Here is a 25,629-nt window from a genome sequence, read left to right as displayed (position 1 = left end):
CATATTTGGCTTTTTGAGAGCAAATTTTGCTCGGGGGGCATGTCGCATTTAGGAAGCCCCTATGGTGCCAGAACAGCAAAATAACCCCCACATGGCATACCATTTTGGAAACTAGACCCCTCACAGAATGTAATGAGGGATACAGTGAGCATTTACCCCCCCCCCCCCCCCCCACTGGTGTCTGACAGATCTTTGGAACAGTGGGCTGTGCACAATTTTTCATTTTCACTGACCACTGTTCCAAAGATCCGTCAGACACCTGTGGGGTGTAAATTCTCGCTGCACCCCTTATTACATTCCGTGAGGGGTGTAGTTTCCAAAATGGGGTCACATGTGGGCGTTTTTTTTTTTGCGTTTGTCAGAACCGCTGTAACAATCAGCCACCCCTGTGCAAATCGCCTCAAATGTACATGGCGCACTCTCCCTTCTGGGCCTTGTTGTGCGTCCCCAGAGCACTTTGCGCCCACATATGGGGTATCTCCGTACTCGGGAGAAATTGCATTACAAATTTTTGGGGGTGTTTTTCCCTTTTACCTCTTGTGAAAATGAAAAGTATAGGGCAACACCAGCATGTTAGTGTAAAAATTATTTTTTTACACTAACATTCTGGTGTAGACCCCAACTGTTCCTTTTCATAAGGGGTAAAAGGTGAAAAAGCCCCCCAAAATTTGTTAGGCAATTTCTCCCGAGTACGGCGATACCCCATATGTGGCCCTAAACTGTTGCCTTGAAATACGACAGGGCTCCAAAGTGAGAGCGCCATGCTCATTTGAGGCCTGAATTAGGGACTTGCATAGGGGTGGACATAGGGGTATTCTATGCCAGTGATTCCCAAACAGGGTGCCTCCAGCTGTTGCTAAACTCCCAGCATGCTTGGACAGTCAATTGCTGTCCAGAAATGCTGGGAGTTTTTGTTTTGCAACAGCTGGAGGCTCCATCTTAGAAACACTGCCATACAATACGTTTTTCATTTTTATTAGGGAAGGGGGGTGGTGGTGGGGGGGCAGTGTACATGTGTATATGTAGTGTTTTACTCTTTATTTTATGTTAGTGTAGTGTTTTTAGGTTACATTCACACTGGCGGCGGATTACACTGAGTCTCCCGCTAGGAGTTTGAGCTGCGGCGAAAAATTTCCCGCAGCTCAAATTTGTAGCGGGGAACTCACTGTAATCTGCCGCCAGTGTGAATGTAGCCTGTACATTCACACGGGAGGGGGGTCAAAACTACAACTCCCAGCATGCACTGACAGACCGTGCATGCTGGGAGTTGTAGTTTTGCAACAGCTGAAGGCGCACTGGCTGGAAAACCTTGAGTTAGGTTCTATGACCTAACTCAGTATTTTCCAACCAGTGTGCCTCCAGCTGTTACAAAACTACAACTCCCAGCATGTACTGATTGCGGAAGGGGATGCTGGGAGATGTAGTTATGCAATGGCTGGAGGCACGCAAGTACAACTCCCAGCATGCCAAGACAGCCTTATGCTGTTCCTGAATGCTGGGAGTTGTAGTTTTGCAAGATTTAGAGGGGTTCAAGTTGTAAATCACTGTCCAGTGGTCTCAAAACTGTGGCCCTCCAGATGTTGCAAAACTACAACTCGCAGCATGCCCAGACAGCAAACTGCTGTCTGGGCATGCTGAGAGTTGTAGTTTTGCAACATCTGGAGGGCTACAGTTTGAGACCACTTAGTGATCTACAACCTGAACCCCTCTAAATATTGCAAAACTACAAGTCCCAGCATGCCCACACAGCAAACAGCTGTCTGGGCATGCTGGGAGTTGTAGTTTTGCAACATCTGGAGGGCCACGGTTTAGAGACCACTGTAAACTGTGGCCCTCCGGATGTTGCTAGGCAACAACTCACCTAGCAGGACCCGGAAGTATTGCTGCCGCCGCCGCCGCACGTAGGGGAGGATCGCGAACGGGGATCCGGGATTCAGGTACACCCCCGATCCCTCTTATTTTCCGGGTCACCGGGTCACCAGTGACCCTTATGACCCGGAATCGCGCAGATCGCAGGTCTGAATTGACCTGTGATCTGCGCGAATCGCGGTCATGGGGGGGTCTCAGGACCCCCCTCGGCGATGTGCCGGGATGCCTGCTGTTAGATAACAGCAGTCATCCCGGTCCGATCACCGCTACTGGTGATGCGGCGCTACCGGAACCCCGCGACGTACATGTACGTCGCCGCGCGCCAAGTGACACGTCGCGGCGCAGTACATGTACGTCGCTCGTCGTGAAGTGGTTAAAGTAGGACACAGCTTACAATGTAGAGGATGCTGAATGCCACAGAGAACATACAGTAGCAGCAGTTTTTTGAAGTCCCCATAGAAATTGTCTCTGGTTTTCTTTGGTTTGTCAAAGCAGCAGGAAAAATTTACAAGAAATAACACATGAATTGAAACAAATGTATCTGGCACACATTACACTTTCCTGTGGTGTCTAGCACATGCTAGCAAAGATAAAGTGTAAAATAAAGGGGGGGAAATGAGCGAAAGAGAACTGTCTGGTATTATCTGGTAAGAGAACTGTCTGATAAGGTAATAATATTAATTTCAATGATTAACACAAGAGATTTTTTTTTTATGATCAAGAAAAACAAAGTAATTACCAGAAATAACATCATTCATGACCCATCATACTAGACATAATTTAGGGTCCCAAAGGATGGTTTTATTTTTGATCTTTGACTTCATGATCACATATGTTTGGTTACCCTCTGTCTCTGGATCCATCCTGCATCCTTTTCATTTTGACCCTGCTTGCATGCAACAACATCTGCTAACTTCAAATTGATCTTAATATGATTCAAAACGGACATCTATATACACATTTCTGATTGTTCTATTGAGCATGAGACAAATCTGCCTAAATCAGTGCGATTTGACTAGAACATCACTTGACTAATGTCAGGAGCCGATATTAGATGCGCACGTAACGAGTTGTTATGCCGGCATGTGGGCACCCCCCACAAGTGCGTCATGCTTGACGCACACTGACTGTGCGCGTATATCCGGCTGACTGACAGGAAGTGATGTCAGATGCCGGCACCTCGCTGGGACAAGCGAGTAGAGCGGAGATTCTCCGGCTCCCTGCGCTACAGCAGGTTGTGCATGACCCCGTCTGAACTGTGGAAACAGTGAGTAAGACTAGGGAACTCTTGTAGCTCCCCTACTCTTCTCTTGCAGGTTAATACTGACTGGGTTGTATGTACTTGTGCTTATTTTTTAGTGGACCTGAAGTGGAGATCCTGGGGAACTATATGCCTATAGGGATAGAGCTGCAGTTTTTTCTTTACAGGCTAACTATATGAATCCCTGATGTGACAAAATATTTAGGGTTAGCCTTTTCTCTGCAGCAACCCCGTACCTGGATCTGAATGTAATCCACTGTTTACATATTTGACATGATGTTTTGACCAATGATGTTACCTCCCTGATGACACCTGCCTAAGTACTGGTAGAAACGCGTTGGCGGTCTTTGTTTGGTTGGGAGAATTTGTTGTCTAGGAGGCACGGTTGGGCTGGCAAGGCCGAGCAGAGCCCACCCGAGCCATCCACCATACAACTATAATCCCTTGCCATTTTATTGGTGATGGTAATTTATATCCACAAGTACACGATTTATGTTTTCTATTTTATTTGTAAACAAGTAAAAGTTATGTTTTAGGCACACCCCTAAACAAGTTAATAGGTGTTTAATGATTTTTTGGTCTATATGCTGGGTGACCCTCATACGCTAAAGCGTGGTCTTGACGCAGGACCTTACTTTTCTGCGCCTTTTGGTCTTTACTTGATCTTTGACTTCACAAGAACTCTAAGTTGTCATGTGGTACCTGGAATCAACATATTGGCAGCAGGTACTTTAAATAAGTGTATCCCAAAGTGATCAATACCGTTCCACTGGGGGGCACTGGAACAATCCAAGCGTGGCAGTGGTACTTGGGGGGTGTTGAATAAAAATCAAGGGGTGGTGGAAGCATAAAGTAGAAGAGAAAGTGTGTAACACAGAGTTAAAATTCTAATCATTACTTTATTTTTCATATAAACATACAAAATGCGAGCTACAAGGGATAAGTGGTCAAGTCTGCTGACAGGTCTTAACTAGCTTGTGTTTGCAGGCGAGTGTGTTGCTCATTGTCGGTAAGTCCAACATGCATCAGCGGGAAAATGTGCGTGTAATAACTTGTAATAAATATGAATTTATTTGTATGAAATTTAGATTGTTTCTGAATTGTGTGACAAGCTATTAACAGTAGTGCAAGTATAAAAAAATTATTAAAGTATTTTAATTCCTTTTTCATAGCTGTTGATCTCTATGGAGTACAGATCACAGACAAAACAACTTATATTATTACTGCTGCAGAAAAACTGTTGTTTTTCCTACACGTGAGCCTGTACAAGGCCTCTGTGGCTGCCATGACCAATCTATTGCTACAGCAATAGGGTGCCAATCTAATGGATCAATGTAATGCTATCGATACACAATGTATTTCCAGGCGTATCTCATGTGTAAAACTGTGTCTACAAAATCATAGAACAATTGCGTCTGTATGGGATTGTCCAGTGAAAGACAACTTATCCCTTATTCACAGGAAAGGGTAGTAGTGTCTAATGGCGGGTGGGGGATGGGGGGGGGAGTTCTGACCACTGGGACCTTCCTCCACTTCGATCTCCTAAATAGGACCCTGGCTGTCTAAAAGGAGCACTTGCTACAGACAGCACACACTCAATTTATTTCTATAGTAGCACCGAAGATACCTGAGTACAGCACCTAGCTCCCTTCAGTGCTCCCATAGAAATTAATAGAGTGTGCACCATGTGCAGTACAAACTCTTCTCAGAAACCTCATTCAGGCAATTGCAGGGGGGGGGGGTCCCGATGGCCAGACACCCTGTAATCAGTCACTTATACCCTATCCTGTGGATTGGGGATAATTTGTCTTTCACTGGACAACCCCTTTACATTTTTTTCACAACCCCTTTACTTTTTTGTACATATTGTGTGCATAGACAACCACTTTACCATAGACATACATAGAGCACATTGATGATAACAATATGGAAGCAATATTTCTGTGATTTTGTGGATGCATTTTTACAAATCAAATAAGTCTGGAAATACACTGTGTGAACCTAGCCTTAAATTAAAGTATTATATAGATCTAAATGAGCAATCGAATGATTGCTCATACAAAGTTCCCTAGGGAATGAAAAAACAAAAATATACATATTTTGTATCACCATGTGCAGAATTGCAGAATTGTCCAAACAATTGCAATTCAATGTTTATGATTCTGCACAATAAATGCAATAAGTCTCATCTAAGCCAAAATGGTACAGATACAAACTAACGACCATGGAGAAAGCACATGTCAGTTTTACTGCACAGTAAACAAAGTCAAAACAAAAAAAAAACTGAAATCACCTTACTTTTTTTTTCCAGTTTTGCAGCATATTGATGGAAAAATTAAGGGTAAAAAAAATTGTCTGGTCAGGTCCTCTGTACAGGGACATGACCAGGGATGAGCGAATCAAATGTGATACATTTCAGGAAAAGTTAACTTTGCAACAAATCCAAATATCACTGCAATTCAATCGCTCGAATTGCTTCATTAGACTCCATTTAGTGCAGTCCAGGCTCCAGGGCATCTAAAATGGCGGATCCATATGTGAGGACATGTGGCAAGGAACTCTGTGAAGGCAAGAAGGCAGGTAGGCGTGATGACCCTGAATCACATGCACCATCAGCAGCCAGGCACCCCTGTGATGTCACAGCCCTATATAATCGGGAGCCATCTTGCAGTCAGTCACTTCAGCGTTTTATTTCAGAGAGAGCGTTTCACTGCAGGGAGAGATAGAGCATTGTGTGCATTGCACAGAAAAACAGCTTTACAGCAGTGATTCACCACAAGCCCAAATCACTGCATAAAAGCACTGACACAGAGTGAGAGAAAGTACACTTTTGGGTGTAATACACAGCGACTCCACTGCTGCAGTGGAGTGTACAGCAACTCTAAAGCTTAAAGGGGCCAGTTAGGCAGAGCGGTAAAAGCCATTGTCCATTGTACTGGGCTCTACTACACAGCGATTCTGTACTGCTGCAGTTGGTTTTACAACAAGCTAACAGGGGCCAGTTAGGGTGAGCAAGAAAAGCCAAAGTCACCTCATTACAGTACCAAATAAAGGTTGTGTAGCTGTGCGTACATAGGTGGTGTATGTTTTTTTCCCCAATTTTGGCCTGGTTACTGTGAAAGGCCAGCCAAAGCTACACCCTTGTTTCTGTAGCCTTATACAGTTTTAAGCTGAGTGTATTGTCCACCACTTATCAGTGTAACATGTAGGTACACCTACATGGTGTACGTTTTTTCCCCTAAAAAAACAAATTTTCGGCCTAGTAACTGTGAAAGGCAAGCCAAAGCTACACCCTTGTTTCTGTAGCCTTATACAGTTTGTAGTGGAGTGCATAGTCCTCCTCTCATAAGTTTAAACTGTACGTGCCTTTATATTTTTTCCTGTTAAACTACTTTTGGCCTAGTTACTGTGAAAGCCAAAGCCGGCCAAAGCTACACACTTGTTGATGTAGTCTAAAACAATTTTAAGGGTAGTGGGCGAGTGGCAGCAGGAGTCACAGCGACAGGCCTCAGCTCCCGGTATCAGCTAGCGGCCATGTCTCGACCAGCAACCCATCTGCCGTCATCGATTTGTTAACTAGGTTATCCCCTTCATCCCAAGTGACATCTGACACCCCCAGTCAACAGTCGGTGGGTTCCTCAGACACAACCCTCAGTTGGCATGGCCTGGGAGCAGTCCCTGTACTCCCATTGCCTCTGTCCTATGCTGTTCCCTCCCCCACAGAAGTATCGTATGTTGTCGGTTCAGCTCCACTATTTAGTGAGGAGGCTCTACTAGAGGACAGTCAGCAGCTACTGCCCAGCCAAGAAGTGGAGGAGACATCAAGCCAAGAAGGGGAGGAAACCTCCACTAGTCAGGCAAGTAGTGATGAGCAGAGTGGCGTGGGAGGTGGTGTTGTGAGAGTTCAAGCTTCAGAAGCAGAAACTGTTGAGGAATCTGAGGAGGACATTAGTGACGTGCAGACACAAATCGATGATGATGAAGCCAATCGCACTTGGGAGCCCTGTGTAGAAGGGGTTTCAGCATCATCTGAAGAAAAGGGTTGCAGGTTGCCCATAGGGCATTGGCTGAGCCAGCAAGGTGATAGCATGGTTGGGAGTCAGCATGTTGTCAGAAGTGGGAAGTCTGGAGCCAAATGTGTCAAGGGTAGACCACCTGCTTTGCGGCAGCCTACCTTCCCGGGGGTAGTGGAACAGGGGTTCCTGGAGTTGGCGGCAGTAGCAGTCAATCATTGTGGACTGTTGGGGGGAAAATCAGATACTCAGCGGTGTGGCAGTTTTTCATCAAGCATCTGGAGGATGTTAACCTGGTCACATGCAAGATGTGTCGGCAGAAGGTGAAGCGTGGCCAAGGTCCCAATGTTGGCACCACGGCCCTGCATCAACATATGCAGCGTCACCATAAAGTGGCCTGGGAGAACCGTCGCTCCTATGCTTTGGTCCAGCCTGCTGCATAACCCAGTGGCACGCCGCTCCCTGTTTGAGCCAGCTAAGGCTCCACCACCTCAGCTGAAGGGAGCTGTCTATCATAACCATCTTCTGTTGTTCCAGACACTCCTGCTCCTCAAACTTCGAGTCAGTCATTCCACCAGCAATCCATCTGCGAAGCCATATCCAAGAGACAACAGTATGCACTCACCGTCCAAGTTGCTGGTGCTGCAGTCCCTCCCTTTTCATGTGGTGGACTCTGCACCATTCAGAGAACTGATGGCTTGTGCCAAGCCGAGGTGGAGAAACCCAACCTGTCAGGTGGAGAGTACCAGCCCTGCACAATTTTGTGGAACAGAAGGTGGGCCAGTCCTTGAGCCTGTTGGTGTGTACCAAAGTGCACAGCAGCGCCGACGTGTGAAGTTGTAACTACAGTCAGGGACAATACATGTCCTTTACGGCCCACTGGGTAAATGCGGTTCATCCACAGCCACAACAGCAACTTGGGCAGGTCATGCCGCTTCAGCCTCCACGTTCTTAGGCTGTTGGTCCTGTGACAGTGTGCGACTCCCCCTCCACATCCTCAACTGTGTCCTCAGCCTCCACTGCACAGACAAGTCTCAGTGCCCCTCCAGCATACCATGTGTGCAGGGCACGACGGTGTCCCACTGTTCCTCACATGGTTTGCCTTGGCGAACGGAGTCACAAAGGGGAGGAGCTGCTAAAAGTCATTCATCAAGAAATCAAATCATGGCTTACTCCACGAAAACTGGAAATGAGAACCATGGTGACCGACAACGGGAAGAACATCTTGTCTGCGCTGCGACAAGGAAGCCTGAGCCATATGCCCTGCATGGCACACGTGTTCAATCTGCTTGTCAAGCGGTTCCTGAAGTGTTCCCCCCCCATCTGCACATCATAACAAGACATCATAACAATGGGAAGGAAACTTCATGCACTTCAGCCACTCGTACACAGCAAAGCACACCCTCCTTCAGCTGCAGCGCCAGAACGGTGACCCCCAACAGTCTGATTTTTTACGTTTCCACATGTTGGATTTCCACCCTCCATATGTTGGACCGACTATACGAACAGAGAAAAGCCATCACCGATTTCTAGATGATCTAAGCGGATAGAGGGACTCCCCTGTGTAACTTCAATGTCAAACAGTGGCAGCTCATACGTGACACCTGCCGTTTGCTCAGGTCCTTTGATGAAGCCACATTATTAGTCAGTCGCCAGGATTATGGAATTAACATCATTCCACTGACTTCATTTCCTACTACACGTGTTGGAAAAGATGGCTGTCAGGGCACTGGAGACATGGTGCCTACATCTCATGGCCACATAAGCCCTGAGGGGGCTGAACTGGAAGAGGAGGAGGGGGACAGTGGAGGACAGTTTAAGTTTTGTAAAATGTTATAGTCATCTGACAGGAGAGGAGGAGCAGGAGCAGCCAGAGGATCTAGAGGGTTTAGAGGAAGACGAGACAGAGAACCCAGACACACCATGGCAGTATGCAGTGGAGATGGAGGCAAGGATTCCCTCCGATTCACTTGCACAAATGGCACGATGCATGCTCACTTGCTTACGTAGTGACCGCCAAATTCTCACTATTCAGCAGCAGGATGACTTCTGGCTCTCCACCTTATTGGACCTTCGCTACCAGCACAAGACAGGGGCCTTTTTTACACCCACTGAGAGGGAGGACAAATTGACCTACTACAGAGTCTTCCTTCATAGTCAGTTGGCCGATGCATATCTGCGTCATCGTCCATCTTCTCGCAGGTCTGACTCGGGGGGCCCTCTGTGCACTCACCTTCCACTGCCATGGCTGCTGGGGAGAGGTGGGGTGGCAGGAGCAGTACCAGCTCCATCAGCAGCAGCCTGAGTTTACAGTCACTGATGAGTAGCTTTCTTCACCCGCATAGTGAAGCAACTCTTCAGCAGCAGGTAGACCTGGAGCAGGACCTGAACCAGCAGGTGGTGACATACCTTGACATGCCCATGCCAACACACTTTGAAGATCCGCTGGACTTCTTGATTTGTGGCCGCAACTAGCAGAGTTTGCCCTCTAAAAGCTGTCCTGCCCGGCCAGTAGTGTGCCAACAGAGTGGGTGTTTAGTGCAATGGGGGCCATAGTAACCCCAAGGAGAACTCATCTATGCACGAAAAATGTGGAGAGTCTGACCTTTGTGAAGATGTATCAGCCATGGATCAGCCAGGATTTCCACCCACCAATGCCAGATGCATCAGAGTAGATTGACCATGGCGCCACACCAACACATCACAAATATGGAGAGTGCCAAACATATTTAAGGTGCTGCTCCCCAGTTACAGACATTCCTCAACATCAAACCACAAGTAAGTATTGAGGATCTGCATTAACTAAAACTTAACTTTTCATAGGATAAAATATATGGACCCCAATTTTAATATCTAGAAAAGGAAAGTTGTGCAAAAAACACCATGTGCCACCTACGCCACCAAGTATTGATGTGATGCAAAGACCTCTAAAGGTAGAAGGGAACAAGGTATGGTCCAGTGTAACCGGTGGGGGAAAAAACTTCCCCTGTGAGGCTCTACTCTCACACTTTTAATTCCCTTCTTGGCAAGTGTTACTCACCATAAAAAGGGCAGCCCCACACAGGAACCTCTCCCTATACACTGCCATTTCACATGGTTTTTAGGTGGAAATATAGAGAGTTTCTTATGTGGGGCCACCCTTTTTAGGGTGAGTAATAGAGATGAGCGAATCAAAGCAGACAAACCCGAATTTGTTACGAATTTCAGGATTTATTCGATTCACAACAAATGCGAATATTGCCACGATTCTATCATGCGAATCACTTCATTACACTCCATTTTACAGCATTCCAGGCTCCAGGACACCTAAAATGGTGGATCCACATGTCAGTACATGGGGCAGGGGATACTGGGAAGGTGGGAAGGCAAGGCGGAAGGGAGGTAGGCGGGATGACCCTGAATCCCATGCAGGATGCAGCCTATCAGCATTCAGTTACCCCTGTGATGTCACAGCCCTATATAATCAGCAGCCATTTTGCGGCTGCTCATTTCCTGTAATTCACTGCAGAGAGAGAGGACGGCTGTGTGTCTCTGTGTGTTACACAGACACGCTGAATTGATCATAACGCAGCGTTCCACTGCCAACTGCTAGTCACATCAGCGTTGTGGACAGAGAGCAGTGCAGTGCTTTGCTTGTTGTCACTGAGAAGGATTTTTACGCTAGCCATTAACCTCCCAGTCACTTCATTCAGCATTTTATCAGAGAGGGGCAGATAGCTTTTCGTTGCCTGATACATATCAACAAGCTGCCTGAACTTCATGAACCGTATCACAGGAGGCAGGAATGATTTTTCAGCGCAATTCTGTGTATTTTTTCCACAAGAAATCATCTGCTGCTTATACTAGTCTGTAGACTGTATAATAACCAGCAGTTCACACCATTCTTAATACTATGTGACAGTGCAATTATTTTTTTTGTGGTGCTGCACTGTTGTGTCCTGCTGCTGAGCAAAAATAAGTTATTTCAGCGGACTGTAGTGCATTTTTCTGCCCTCATTCTGCTGCTGCCACCTTCAGGCTCTCTCATTCTACTGCTCTATGGTCTCCTCATGCTAATGCTACCACTCCAGGATCTGTCGTTGTGCCGCCATATGGTCTCCTCATGCTGATGCTACCACCTCCAGGCACTGTCATTGTGTCGCCATATGGTCTCCTCATGCTGATGCTGCCACCTCCAGGCTCTCTAATTGTGCTGCTCTATTGTCTCCTCATGCTGATGCTGCCACCTCCAGGCTCTATAATTTTGCTGCTCTATGGTCTCCTCATGCTGATGTTGGCACCTCCAGGCTCTATAATTGTACTGCTCTATGCTCTCCTCATGCTGATGCTGCCAACTCCAGGATCTATAATTGTGCTGCTCTATGGTCTCCTCATGCTGATGATACCACCTCCACACTCTCTCAATGTGCTGGGACTGTCTTGGATATTACCTACAATTTTTTTATGGTAGCACTAGCAAACATACATGCTCAATAAAGATTTCAACATTGATCTTTTAATGTTAGGGGTTGTGGTGTAGCCCTCTTTTGTACACATCCTGCTGCCTGATCCAGGCTGTGTGTTTCAGGAACTACTTGGCTTACTGATGCTGCTGGGCCTGTGCCTATATTTTTTGGATGTTAGCACTAGCTAACATACATGTTCTATACAGATTTCAATATTCACCTGTTAGGAGTTATTAAGCCATCGTGTGTACTTCTGCTGCTGCCTGATCCAGGCTGTGTGTTTCAGCAACTATATGGTTTAGTGATGCTGCTGGGCCTGTGCCTAAAATGTTTTGATGTTAGCACTAGCCAACATACATCTTCTATACAGATTTCAACATCAACATAATGCTAGGGGTTGTGAAGCCCTCTTGTAAACTCATGCTGATGCCTGCTCCAGGCTGTGTGTTTCAAGAACTACTTGTCTTAGTAATGCTGCTGAGCTTGGGCCTTAAATTTTTGGATGTTAGCACTAGCCTACATACATGCTTAATTGAGATTTCAACATTGATCTTTCAATCTTAGGGATTATGAAACCCTCTTGTGCACTCCTGCTGCTGACTGCTCCTGTCAGTGTCATTCAGCAAATAACTGGTTTAGTGATGCTGCTGGGCCAAGGACATTACCTGAGAGATTGAGAGATTGTGGGGTCCTATTGTCTCTTCATCTGCCGCCAACTCCAGGCTGTGTCATTCAGCCACTATATGGTCTCCATATATTGATTGTGTATTGTAGGAAACATGTGGCTATCCTTGAGTTACTCTCCCAGCATTATTGTCATGTTGATCCCAGACCAGTAATAAATGGAATATTGCCAAGGACTAGCAGAAACAGGGAACTGTGAATACTGACCACCGGCTGTTGGAATTGACTGACTATCCCAGGTGGTAGATTTATCATTTTGAAGTTCCTCAGTTCCAGTAGGCTTTCAGTCGTTCATTCTTTGTTGTGGTTCTTCAGTTGCAGAATTAAGTTGTATCATGCTTTCCTGTTCCTCCGATGAACTAATGTCACTAGAACACAATACTCATATTGTCAGCGAATGAAGGATCCTTTTCTTCAGAGAATGTATCTATCATTTTATTTTGAATGTCAGATGGTATTCTGACCATTTTTGTGAAGCACTGGGGTCTCCTCATGCTTCAGCCAACTCCAGGCTGTGCCATTCAGACACTATATGGTCTCCTCCTACTGATGCCACCTCCAGGCTCTGTCATTGTGCTGAAATGTGACATGGGACTCCTTGTTAGATTAGGTCCTTAGTACCCACATGCCAGGGCCCGGGCCATTAAAACTTGGAAGTAAAAAGTTCCATTTCAAAATCCTCAATTTCAATATCTTAGATTTCTATTTAAAATTCTTTAATTTCAATGATCTCCTCATGCTTCAGCCATCTGCAGGCTGTACCATTCAGACACTACATGGGCTCCTTATGCTTTCCCGACCTCCAGGCTGTGTCATTCAGCCAATATACAGTAACCCCCCGACCTACGATGGCCCCAACATATGATAAAATCGACATACGATGGCCTCTCAGAGGCCATCGCATGTCGATGTCAGCATCGACATACGATGCTTTTATATGTCGGGGCCATCGCATTAACTGCTATCCGACAGCGCAAAATGCTTAAGCTGCTGTCGGATAGCAGTTTAAGCATCCCTGGCAGGTTCGCTTACCTATTCCCGCTGCTCCGGTCCATTTCGCGATCCTCCGGTGTCTTGCGCATCTTTTCCAGGGTCCGGGCCTTGCTTTCCGGCGTTGTTATTACGTCACTACGCACGCCGCGCCTGCGCAGCAGCGTAATAACGTCACCAGAAAGCGAGGCCCGGACCCTGCAGAAGATGCGCAAGACACCGGAGGATCGCGAAGAAGACACCGAAGCAGCGGGACAGCATCGGGAGCCCCTGGGACAGCATCGGGAGTGGTGAGGACCTGGTCCGGAGCGACGGGGACAGGTGAGTACAGCTTCCTATACTTTACATTGCACGGATCCCTCAACATACGATGGATTCGACAAACGATGGGTCGTTTGGAACGAATTACCATCGTATGTTGAGGGACCACTGTATATCGTTTTCTGATGCTACTGGGACTGGTATATTAACTCCAAATATATTCTGGTAGCAATAGCTAAAATAAATGCTTCATGTAAGGGGTTATGAAACCCTTTTGGGTACTGCTGATGCCTGCTCCTGACTGCTCCTGTGTCTTTCAGGAATGACTTGTCTTACTGATGCAACTGGACTTGGGCCTTACATTTTTGGATGTTTAGCACTAGCTAAATACATGCTTAATAGAAATTTCAACATTGATCTTTCAGTGTAAGGGGTTATGAAACCCTCTTGTGAACTGCTGATGCCTGCTCCTGACTGTTTCTTTCAGGAACTACCTGGCTTATTGATGCTTCTGGGTTTGGGCCTTGCAATTTTGGATGTTTAGCATGAGCTAAATACATGCTTAATAGAAATTTCAACATTGATCTTTCAATGTAAGGGGTTATGAAACCCTCGGGTGTACTGCTGATGCCTGCTCCTGACTGCTTCTGTGTCTTTCAGGAACTACATGGCTTACTGATGCTTCTGGGCTTGGGCCTTAAATTTTTGGATGTTTAGCACGAGCTAAATACATGCTTAATAGAAATTTCAACATTGATCTTTCAATGTAAGGGGTTATGAAAACCTTTGGTGTACTGCTGATGCCTGCTCCTGACTGTGTGTTTCAGGAACTACATGGCTTATAGATGCTTCTGGGCTTGGGCCTTACATTTTTGGATTTTTAGCACAAGCTAAATACATGCTTAATAGAAATTTCAACATTGATCTTTCAATCTAAGGGGTTATGAAACCCTCTGGTGTACTGCTGATGCCTGCTCCTGACTGTGTCTTTAAGGAACTACTTGGCTTATTGAAGCTTCTAGGCTTGGGCATTACATTTTTGGATGTTTTGCACGAGCTAAATACATGCTTAATAGAAATTTCAACATTGATCTTTTAGTGTAAGGGGTTATGAAACCCTCGGGTGTACTGCTGATGGCTGCTCCTGACTGCTTCTGTGTCTTTCAGGAACTACTTTGCTTATTGATGCTTCTGGGCTTGGGCCTTACATTTTTGGATGTTTAGCACATGCTAAATACATGCTTAATAGAGATTTCAACATTCATCTTTCAACGTAAGGGGTTATGAAACCCCCCTGGTGTACTGCTGATGCCTGCTCCTGACTGTGTGTTTCAGCAACTACATGGCTTAAAGATACTTCTGGGTTTGGGCCTTACATTTTTGGATGTTTAGCACAAGCTAAATACATGCTTAATAGAAATTTCAACATTTATCTTTCAATGTAAGGGGTTATGAAACCCTCTGGTGTACTGCTGATGCCTGCTCCTGACTGCTTCTGTGTCTTTCAGGAACTACTTGGCTTACTGATGCTTCTGGGCTTGGGCCTTACATTTTTGGATGTTTAGCACATGCTAAATACATGCTTAATAGACATTTCAACATTGATCTTTCAATGTAAGGGGTTATGAAACCCTCTGGTGTACTGCAGATGCCTGCTCCTGACTGTGTGTTTCAGGAACTACATGGCTTAAAGATGTTTCTGGGCATAGGCCTTACATTTTTGGATGTGTAGCACAAGCTAAATACATGCTTAATAGAAATTTCAACATTGATCTTTCAATGTAAGGGGTTATGAAACCCTCTGGTGTACTGCTGATGCCTGTTCCTGACTGCTTCTGTGCCTTTCAGGAACTACTTGGCTTACTGATGCTTTTGGGCTTGGGCCTTAAATTTTTGTATATTTAGCACAAGCTAAATACATGCTTGTTACGCCGAGAGCTCCGGGTCCCCGCTCCTCCCCGGAGCGCTCGCAGCGTTTACCTTGTCGCAGCGCCCCGGTCAGACCCGCTGACAGGGAGCGCTGCGCTAGTGTCTCTGGCGGGGATGCGACCCGCGATGCAGGACGCGCCCGCTCGCGGTTCGCATCCCAGCCTTTTTACCCGACCTGTTCTCCGTTTGTTCAGTCCCAGCGCGCGCGGCCCCGCTCCCTAGGGTGCGCGTGCCCCGGCTCTCTGCGATTTAAAGGGCCAGTGATTGGCGCCTGGCCCAATTAGTACTTTCACCTGTGCCCTAGCCTATATTACCTCATTTCCCCTTCCCAGCATCGCCGGATCTTGTTGCCATTGTGCCAGTGAAAGCGTTCCTTGTATGTCCCAAGGCAGTGTTCCAGACCTTCTGCCGTTGCCCCTGACTACGATCCTTGCTGCCTGCCCTGACCTTCTGCTACGTCCGAGCTTGCTCTTGCCTAATCCCTTGTACCGCGCCTATCTCAGCCGTCAGTCGGGGTTGAGTCGCTATCGGGTGGAACGACCTGGGGGTTACCCGCCGCAGCAAGTCCATCCCGCTTTGCGGCGGGCTCTGGTGAATACCAATAACCCCTTAGACTCCGTTCCTCTGGTACGGCCCACGTCATCACCCCACTGACACAGAGGATCCATCACCAGTATCCTCACAGTACCCGGATCCTGACAGTAGATCCGGCCATGGATCCCGCTTACCACGGTGGTCGCCCAGCAGTCTCAACAGATAGCGCAACAAGGACATCAGCTGTCTCAACTAACATTTATGCTGCAACAACTTTTGCCACAGCTTCAGCAACCATCTCCTCCGCCAGCTCCTGCAACTCCTCTGCAGCGAGTGGCCACTTCCAGCCTCCGCTTGTCTCTGCCGGACAAATTTGATGGGGACTCTAAACAATGTCGTGGCTTTCTCTCGCAATGTTCCCTGCATTTGGAGATTATGTCGGACCAATTTCCCACAGAACGGTCAAAGGTGGCTTTCGTGGTTAGTCTCCTGTCTGGGAAGGCCTTGTCATGGGCCACACCGCTCTGGGACCGCAATGATCCTGTCACTGCCACTGTTCAGTCTTTCTTCGCTGAGGTTCGTAGTGTCTTTGAGGAACCAGCCCGAGCCTCTTCTGCCGAAACTGCCTTGTTGAACCTTGTCCAAGGAAATTCTTCTGTAGGCGAATACGCCATCCAATTTCGTACCCTCGCCTCTGAATTATCTTGGAACAATGAGGCCCTCTGCGCGACCTTCAAAAAAGGCCTATCCAGCAACATCAAGGATGTGCTGGCCCCACAAGAAATTCCTGCCAACCTGCATGAACTTATCCATTTGGCCACCCGCATTGACATGCGTTTTTCCAAAAGACGCCAGGAGCTCGTCAGGATATGGACTTTGTTCGCACCAGGCGATTTCTCTCCCCCGCTCCTCTCTTCTCAAGTCCATTGCAATCTGTTCCTGAGCCTTCTGCCGTGAAGGCTATGCAAGTAGACCGGTCTCGCTTGACCCCACAAGAGAGGACACGCCGCCGCAATGAGAATCTATGCCTGTACTGTGCCAGTACCGAACACTTCCTGAAGGATTGTCCTATCCGTCCTCCGCGTCAGGAAAGACACACTCCGATTCCGCACAAAGATGAGACAGCTCTAGGTGTGAACTCTGCTTCTCCACGTCTTACTGTGCCTGTGCGGATTTCTTCTTCTGCTAACTCCTCCTTCTCAGCTGTGGCCTTCTTGGATTCAGGCTCAGCAGGAAATTTTATTTTGGCCTCTTTCGTTAATAGGTTCAACATTCCAGTGACCAGTCTCGTCAGACCACTCTACATCGCTTCAGTTAATGGAGAAAAATTGGACTGTACTGTGCATTACCGCACAGAACCCCTGTTAATTGTGCATTGGACTACATCACGAAAAAATTTAATTTCTGGTCCTCCCCAACTGCACTTTTGAAATTCTCCTCGGCTTGCCTTGGCTCCAACGTCATTCTCCTACCCTTGACTGGACCACCGGGGCGATCAAGATCTGGGGTTCTTCTTGCCTCAAAAAATGCCTCACGTCTGCCCCCAGCTCCGTCATTCAAACCCCTGTGGCTCCTCCTATACCAGGTCTTCCCAAGGCCTATCAGGACTATGCCGATGTTTTTTGCAAAAAACAAGCAGAGACTTTGCCACCTCACAGACTGTACTGCCCTATTGACCTCCTTCCTGGTACTACTCCACCCCGGGGCAGGATCTATCCTCTGTCCGCTCCTGAGACTCAAGCCATGTCGGACTACATCCAAGAAAATTTAAAGAGGGGATTCATCCGCAAGTCTTCATTCCCTGCCGGAGCGGGGTTCTTCTTTGTCTCAAAAAAAGACGGTTCCTTACGGCCGTGCATTGATTACCGCGGTTTAAATAAAATCACTATAAAAAAACGCTATCCCCTGCCTCTTATCTCGGAACTCTTTGACCGCCTTCGTGGCGCTAACATCTTCACCAAATTGGACTTAAGAGGTGCATATAATCTCATCCGCATCAGAAAAGGGGATGAGTGGAAAACCGCATTTAATACCAGAGACGGACATTTTGAATATCTGGTTATGCCCTTTGGGCTCTGCAACGCCCCCGCTGTCTTCCAGGATTTCGTGAATGAAATATTTCGGGACTTGTTATATACCTGTGTTGTGGTTTACCTGGACAACATTTTGATTTTTTCCTCTAGCCTCGAAGAACACTGCCGCCATGTCCGCCTAGTGCTCCAGAGACTCCGTGAAAATCAATTATATGCCAAGATGGAGAAATGTCTCTTTGAATGCCAATCTCTTCCCTTTCTAGATTATCTAGTCTCTGGCCAGGGACTTCAAATGGACCCAGACAAACTGTCAGCCGTTTTAGATTGGCCACGCCCCTCTGGACTCCGAGCTATCCAACGCTTCTTGGGATTTGCCAATTACTTACGACAGTTTATTCCGCATTTTTCCACCATTGTGGCTCCGATTGTGGCCCTAACCAAGAAGAATGCCAGCCCTAAGTCCTGGTCTCCCCAAGCGGATGTGGCATTCAATCGCCTCAAAACTGCCTTCGCTTCTACTCGCGTACTCTCCAGACCTGATCCATCAAAACCCTTCTTGCTGGAAGTGGACGCCTCCTCGGTTGGAGCCAGAGCCGTACTCCTACAAAAAGACTCTACCGGACATAACATTACTTGTGGTTTCTTTTCTAAAACCTTCTCTCCGGCGGAAAAAAATTACTCCATTGGTGATCGTGAACTTCTGGCCATTAAACTAGCCCTCAAAGAATGGAGGCACCTGCTGGAGGGTTCCAAACACCCGATTGTCATCTACACGGATCACAAGAATCTCTCGTATCTCCAATCTGCCGCACGTCTGAACCCACGCCAGGCTAGGTGGTCGTTGTTTTTTGCCCGTTTTAACTTCGAGATTCATTTTCGCCCTGCTGACAAAAACATCAGGGCTGACGCCCTTTCTCGTTCCTCTGATGCTTCCGAAACGGAAGCCCCCCTGCAACACATTGTACCCCCGGAGTGTCTGATCTCTTCTGTTCCAGCTTCTATCAGACAAACGTCTCCTGGAAAGACTTTCGTCCCTCCACGCCAGCGCCTCAAGATCCTCAGGTGTGGACACTCCTCGCACCTCGCCGGCCATGCTGGCGTCAAGAAGTCCATCCAACTCATCTCTCGTTTATATTGGTGGACTACCCTGGAGGCAGATGTCGCTGATTTCGTTCGGGCCTGTACAGTTTGTGCCCGGGACAAGACTCCTCGCCAGAAGCATGCCGGTCTCCTTCATCCTTTGCCTGTTCCTGAGCTACCATGGTCTCAAATTGCCATCGATTTTATTACGGATCTGCCTTTATCCCATGGCAACACAGTCATCTGGGTAGTCGTTGATCGTTTCTCCAAGATGGCACATTTTATTCCACTTCCAGGCCCTCCTTCAGCACCACAGTTGGCGAAGCAATCTTTTGTGCACATTTTTCGCCTTCACGGGCTTCCCACGCATATCGTCTCGGATAGAGGCGTTCAATTTGTATCAAAATTTTGGAGAGCTCTCTGTAATCAATTAAAAATCAAATTAAATTTCTCGTCCTCCTATCATCCCCAATCCAATGGGCAAGTAGAAAGAGTTAACCAGATCCTTGGTGACTATTTGCAACATTTTGTTTCCTCCCACCAGGACAATTGGGTCGATCTTCTACCCTGGGCTGAATTCTCGTACAATTTCAAGGACTCTGAATCCTCCGCCAAATCCCCGTTCTTTGTGGTGTACGGCCGTCACCCTTTGCCCCCCCTCCCCACTCCCACTACTTCTGGATTGCCTGCTGTTGATGAAGTTACCCGGGACTTCTCCACCATCTGGAAGGAAGCTCAAAAATCCCTCTTACAGGCCTCATCCCGGATGAAGAAGCATGCCGACAAAAAGAGAAGAACTCCTCCTGTCTTTGCTCCTGGAGACAAAGTGTGGCTCTCTGCCAAGTATATCCGCTTCCGTGTCCCCAGTTATAAGCTGGGACCACGTTATCTTGGACCCTTTAAAATCAAGAGTCAAATCAATCCTGTCTCCTACAAACTTCTTCTTCCCCCTTCTCTCCGTATTCCTAACGCTTTTCATGTTTCTCTCCTTAAACCGCTTGTCCTTAACCGTTTCTCTCCCAAGGTTGTCGCTCCAGCTCCTGTCTCTGGCTCCTCCGATGTCTTCACTGTTAAAGAGATTCTCGCTTCTAAGACAGTCAGAAGTAAGAAAAAAATTCTCGTAGATTGGGAGAATTGTGGTCCTGAGGAAAGATCTTGGGAACCCGAAGATAACATCCTCAACAAGGACCTCATTCACAAGTTCTCGGGTTCCAAAAAGAGGGGGAGACCCAAGGGTGGGGGTACTGTTACGCCGAGTGCTCCGGGTCCCCGCTCCTCCATGGAGCGCTCGCAGCATTTACCTTGTCGCAGCGCCCCGGTCAGACCCGTGTCTCTGGCGGGGATGTGACCCGCGATGCAGCACGCGCCCGCTCGAGGTTCGCATCCCAGCCTTCTTACCCCACCTGTTCTCCATTTGTTCAGTCCCGGCGCGTGTGGCCCCGCTCCCTAGGGCGCGTGCGCGCCGGCTCTCTGCGATTTAAAGGGCCAGTGCGACGCTGATTGGCGCCTGGCCCAATTAGTACTTTCACCTGTGCCCTAGCCTATATTACCTCACTTCCCCTTCCCAGCATCGCCGGATCTTGTTGCCATTGTGCCAGTGAAAGCGTTCCTTGTATGTCCCAAGCCAGTGTTCCAGACCTTCTGCCGTTGCCCTTGACTACGATCCTTGCTGCCTGCCCTGACCTTCTGCTACGTCCGACCTTGCTCTTGCCTAATCCCTTGTACCGCACCTATCTCAGCCGTCAGTCGGGGTGAAGTCGCTATCGGGTGGAACGACCTGGGGGTTACCTGCCGCAGCAAGTCCATCCCGCTTTGCGGCTGGCTCTGGTGAATACCAGTAACCCCTTAGACTCCGTTCCCCTGGTACGGCCCACGTCATCACCCCACTGACACAGAGGATCCACCACCAGTATCCTCACAGTACCCGGATCCTGACAATGCTTAATAGAAATTTCAACATTGATTTTTCAGTGTAAGGGGTTATGAAACCCCCTGGTGTACTACTGATGCCCACTCCTGACTGCGTGTTTAAGGAACTACTCGGCTCATTGATGCTTCTGGGCTTGGCTCTTAAATTTTTGGATGGTAGCACTAGCTAACATGCATCTTCAAAAGAGATTTCATCATTCACCTTTTAATGTTAGGGGTTGTGAATCCCTCTTGTGTACTCATGCTGCTCCCTGCTCCTGTAAGTGTCATATAGCAACTACATGGTTTAGTGATGCTGCTGAGCCTAGGACATTACCTATATGTTTATGGTATCACTAGGTACCATACATCTTCAATTGAAATTTCAAATCATTGTCTCCTCATCTGCTACCAACTCCAGGCTGTGCCATTCAGACACTATATGGTCTCCTCATGCTTCAGCCAACTCAAGGCTGTGCCATTCAGGCAATATATGGTTTACTGATGCTGCTGGGCCTGGGTCTGGGAATAAAAACTTTGTTATGGTAGTACTAGCTACCCAAAATCTTTGGTTTAAAATTCTGAATTCATCTTACAATCTTAGAGATTATGAAGGCCTATTGTCTACTCATGCTGCTTCCAACTCCAAGCTGTTTCATCCAGCCACTATATGGTCTCCTCATGCTGCCGCCACCTCCACGCTGTGTCATTCAGCCACTATATGGTCTCCTCATGCTGCCAACACCTCCACGCTGTGTCATTCAGCCAGTATATGGTCTCCTCATGCTGCCAACACGTCTACTCTGTGTCTTTCAGCCACTGTATGGTCTCCTCATGCTGCCAACGCGTCCACACTGTGTCATGCAGCCACTATATGGTCTCCTCATACTGATGCCACCTCCAGGCTCTGTCATTGTGCCAGTAATCTGTATGTTATTCTGAAGAACAGTATTATTTCCCTACCCCAGCGCACTCCACATGCGTGTTAGAACACAGAAAAGTGTTCTACACCCCTATTGAGGCTCTCTGTAAGCCAGAAATGGCCGTTTTTAATATAGATTCACCGCAAATAAATTTGGATCGAAACACATTTTTTCGAAAAATTTGGCGATTTGGCCGAATTGGATTTTTGAAAAGTTTGCTCATCTCTAGTGAGTAACACTTGCAAAGAAGGGAATTAATAGGGCAGGAGTAGGGCCTGACAGGGGTAGTTTTTACCCCCATCTGCTACAATGAACAATACGTTGTTCCCTTCCATCTTTTCCAGGAAAGTGTTAATCGTCTTAAAAAGGGCGGCCCTACAAAGGAACCTCTCCCTATTTCCACCTAAAAACCCTGGGAAATGGCAGGGTTCCCTTTTAGGGGTCTTTGCATCACATCAATACTTGGTGGTGTAGGTGGCACATGGTGTTTTTTGCACACCTTTCCTTTTGTTAAATAAAAAAAACTAATTTTGGGTACATATATTTTATCCTAAGAATATTATTAAAAGTTAAGTTTTACGTAATGCATATCCTCAATACTTACTTGTGCTGTGCACACTAACACTTTTACAAAAGATACCGTTTTCTTCTGCCTACCTGCCTTAGATACTATTCTAATCCTGCCACCTGCCTGATGCAACACATCTGATGCCAAGTTCTCCTTTTTTCACCCACCACCGTTACCGCATACTGGTATTGCAAGCTACGGACCCACTCTGTCACTGGGTCACTTTCAGGATTCCTGATGCTGCTGATGCCACCTCCAGTCCGTCTCATTCTGCCACCATATGTTCTCCTTATGCTGCTGCCTGTTCCAGGCTGTCTCATTATGTCACCATATGTTCTCCTCTTGCTGATGCCAGCTCCAGGCTGTCTCATTCTGCCACCATATGTTCTCTTCCTGCTGATGCCAGCTCCAGGCTGTCTCATTTTGCCACCATATGTTCTCCTCATGCTGATGCCAGCTCCAAGTGGTCTCATTCTGCCACCATATGTTCTCCTCATGCTGATTCCAGCTCCATGCTGTCTCATTCCACCACCATATGTTCTCTTCATGCTGATTCCAGCTCCAGGCTGTCTCATTCTGCCACCATATGTTCTCCTCATGCTGCCGCCAACTCCAGGCTGTGTCATTCAGCCACTTTATGGTCTCCTCATGCTTCTGCCACCTCCAGGCTGTGCCATTCAGCCACTATATGGTCTCCTCTTGCAGCTGCCAACTCAAGGCTGTGTCATTCAGCCACTATATGGTCTCCTCATGCTTCTACCACCTCAAGGCTGTGTCATTCAGCCACTATATTGTCTTCTCTTGCTGCCGCCAACTCCAGGGTGTGTCATTCTGCCAGATTATGGTCTCCTCGCGGTGCTGCCACGGTACTGCCACGGTGCTCCAGGCTGTGTCACTGTGCTGCTATGTAGTCTACTCATGCTGCTGGCACATTGAATAAAACTTAAGGTCCATATATTTGAAATCTTCAATCTTAAATGTTAAAAAATCTCTTTAATCTTTTCAATTGTGGTGCCCTATGGTCTTGTCAGACTGTTGCCACCTCCAGGCTGGGGCATTCAGCCACTATATGGTCTCCTCATGCTGCCGCCACCTCCACACTGTCATTCTGCCACCATATGGTCTCCTCTTACTGATGCCACCTACAGGCTCTGTCATTGTGCCACTCTGCGACAGTAATTCTGATTGCAAGACCTCTAATCTGCATGTCATACTGAATAACAGTATTATTTCACTAACACAGCACACTCCCTATTCATGTTACAGCAAGGCATTGTGTTCTACACCCCTTATTTTGACTCAGATTGTTGTGATAGAGATTTATCCCTTGTAAGACCTCTATGCCTTGCCTGAATAAGCAGATATAACCACTGCGGACAATCCTTATCACAGCTGAACTCACCAATACTGTTTTCATCCACAAGCTGGTTTATTATGTACATCAAACAACAGGAGTACAGCAGAATGAACGGATTTCAGTATTATGCCATCAAAAGATGATTCTTTCCTTAGCTTAGCATGCAGAATACATGAGTCCCTGTTACATGTGGCAGATGCAGGCAGCCATGACACAGGAAGTGATGCCCCAAGCAGGGGTGTGGTTACATACAAAGGAAATGAGTCATAGCTTTCAGGAGAGAGAAACATGTGCATTACCAAAAAAGGTCACAAGGTGGCAGCAAATAACTACCCATAGAATAATCCATAGGAAATGGATCAAAGAATAAGCTATGTAATTTCCATCCACAATAATGAGAATATTAACTGTGTAACAGCACACTCCCTGTCTGGCATTGTAAATGTCACTATTTTATGCCAAAACAGTAGTAATACAATTGCAAATAAACAACAGTGCAATTTGCTTGATGTCTTGAGAACCTCGAAGACATCAAGAAGAACATGCAAAAAATGCAACAAGGCTTAAAGTTATAACAATAAAGATCAAGACTTTCTTCTTGAAGTTAAAGGTAGGAACCAACAGTATACGCAAGAAAGTTCATTCTTCAAAGGGCAAGAGCAAAATAAGTTCTGTGATAGGTTTGATGAAAGTCTTTACAGTCCTGTCTTGCAACTTTCACCTCCACCTTGCGTACTTTACCATCATCACTAGGAACGCTCTTTACAATAAGTCCCTTGCTACAAGTCAGAGAAAAGAGCTTCACATCTTCTCAGATGCATCTACTGAGGCCATAGCAACTGTTGCCTACCTCAAGGGAAGATACTCTTGTAATCAAACCAAAAAAATAGGGTTTCTGTTTGGGAAAGCCAAGTTAGCACCTAAGCTAGAGCACACAATCCCTAGGCTTGAACTTTTTGGGACTGTGCTAGCTGTAGAAATTGCAGATTTCATACTACGTGAGCTGGACATTCTGATAGATGACACCAAATTCTACACAGACAGCAAAGTTGTTCTGGGCTATATATACAACCAGACTAAACGTTTATATGTGCATTTCAGCAACCGTGTTGAAAGAATCAGGAAATCATCTAAACCTGAATAATGGCATTATGTCCCATCTGCAATGAATCCTGCACATCATGCCACCTGGCCAGTGTCTGCAAGTGCCTTCGCTAATTCTTCTTGGATAACAGAAGAAACCACAGCTGATGTATTCAGTATTCTAGAACCTGACAAAGATCCAGAGTTTCCAACTATCCTTACCCCAGCTACTATGCTTACCCAGAAGCTTGGGTCCATTCCTGTTCCACCTGGAAACTTTACATCAGGAAATCTGTGCTATGATCAGTGGAAGCAAGTACAACACCTCACCAACTGCTTCTGGAATTGTTGGAAGATGGAGTATCTTTCTACTCCGCAAGGACACAGGAAATGGCAATGCCTGAACCCTAAAATAACAATGGAGATCTCATTCTGCTTAAGGATCAACAAGCCGAAAGAATCGAGTGGCCTATGGAACTTTTTGTAAAGAGCGTTCCTAGTGATGACGGTAAAGTACGCAAGGTGTAGGTGAAAGTTGCAAGACAGGACTGTAAAGACTTTCATCAAACCTATCACAGAACTTATTTTGCTCTTGCCCTTTGAAGAACGGGGAAACTGACAGAGACCGGGCACCGAAGTCCACTTACCCATCGGTGGAGGCTGCGGGACGCGATCGGTGACGGTGATCGGC

The sequence above is a fragment of the Hyla sarda genome, chromosome 1 (assembly GCF_029499605.1).
Source record: "Hyla sarda isolate aHylSar1 chromosome 1, aHylSar1.hap1, whole genome shotgun sequence".
Classification (NCBI taxonomy): domain Eukaryota; kingdom Metazoa; phylum Chordata; class Amphibia; order Anura; family Hylidae; genus Hyla; species Hyla sarda.
This window is presented reverse-complemented; position numbering follows the sequence as displayed.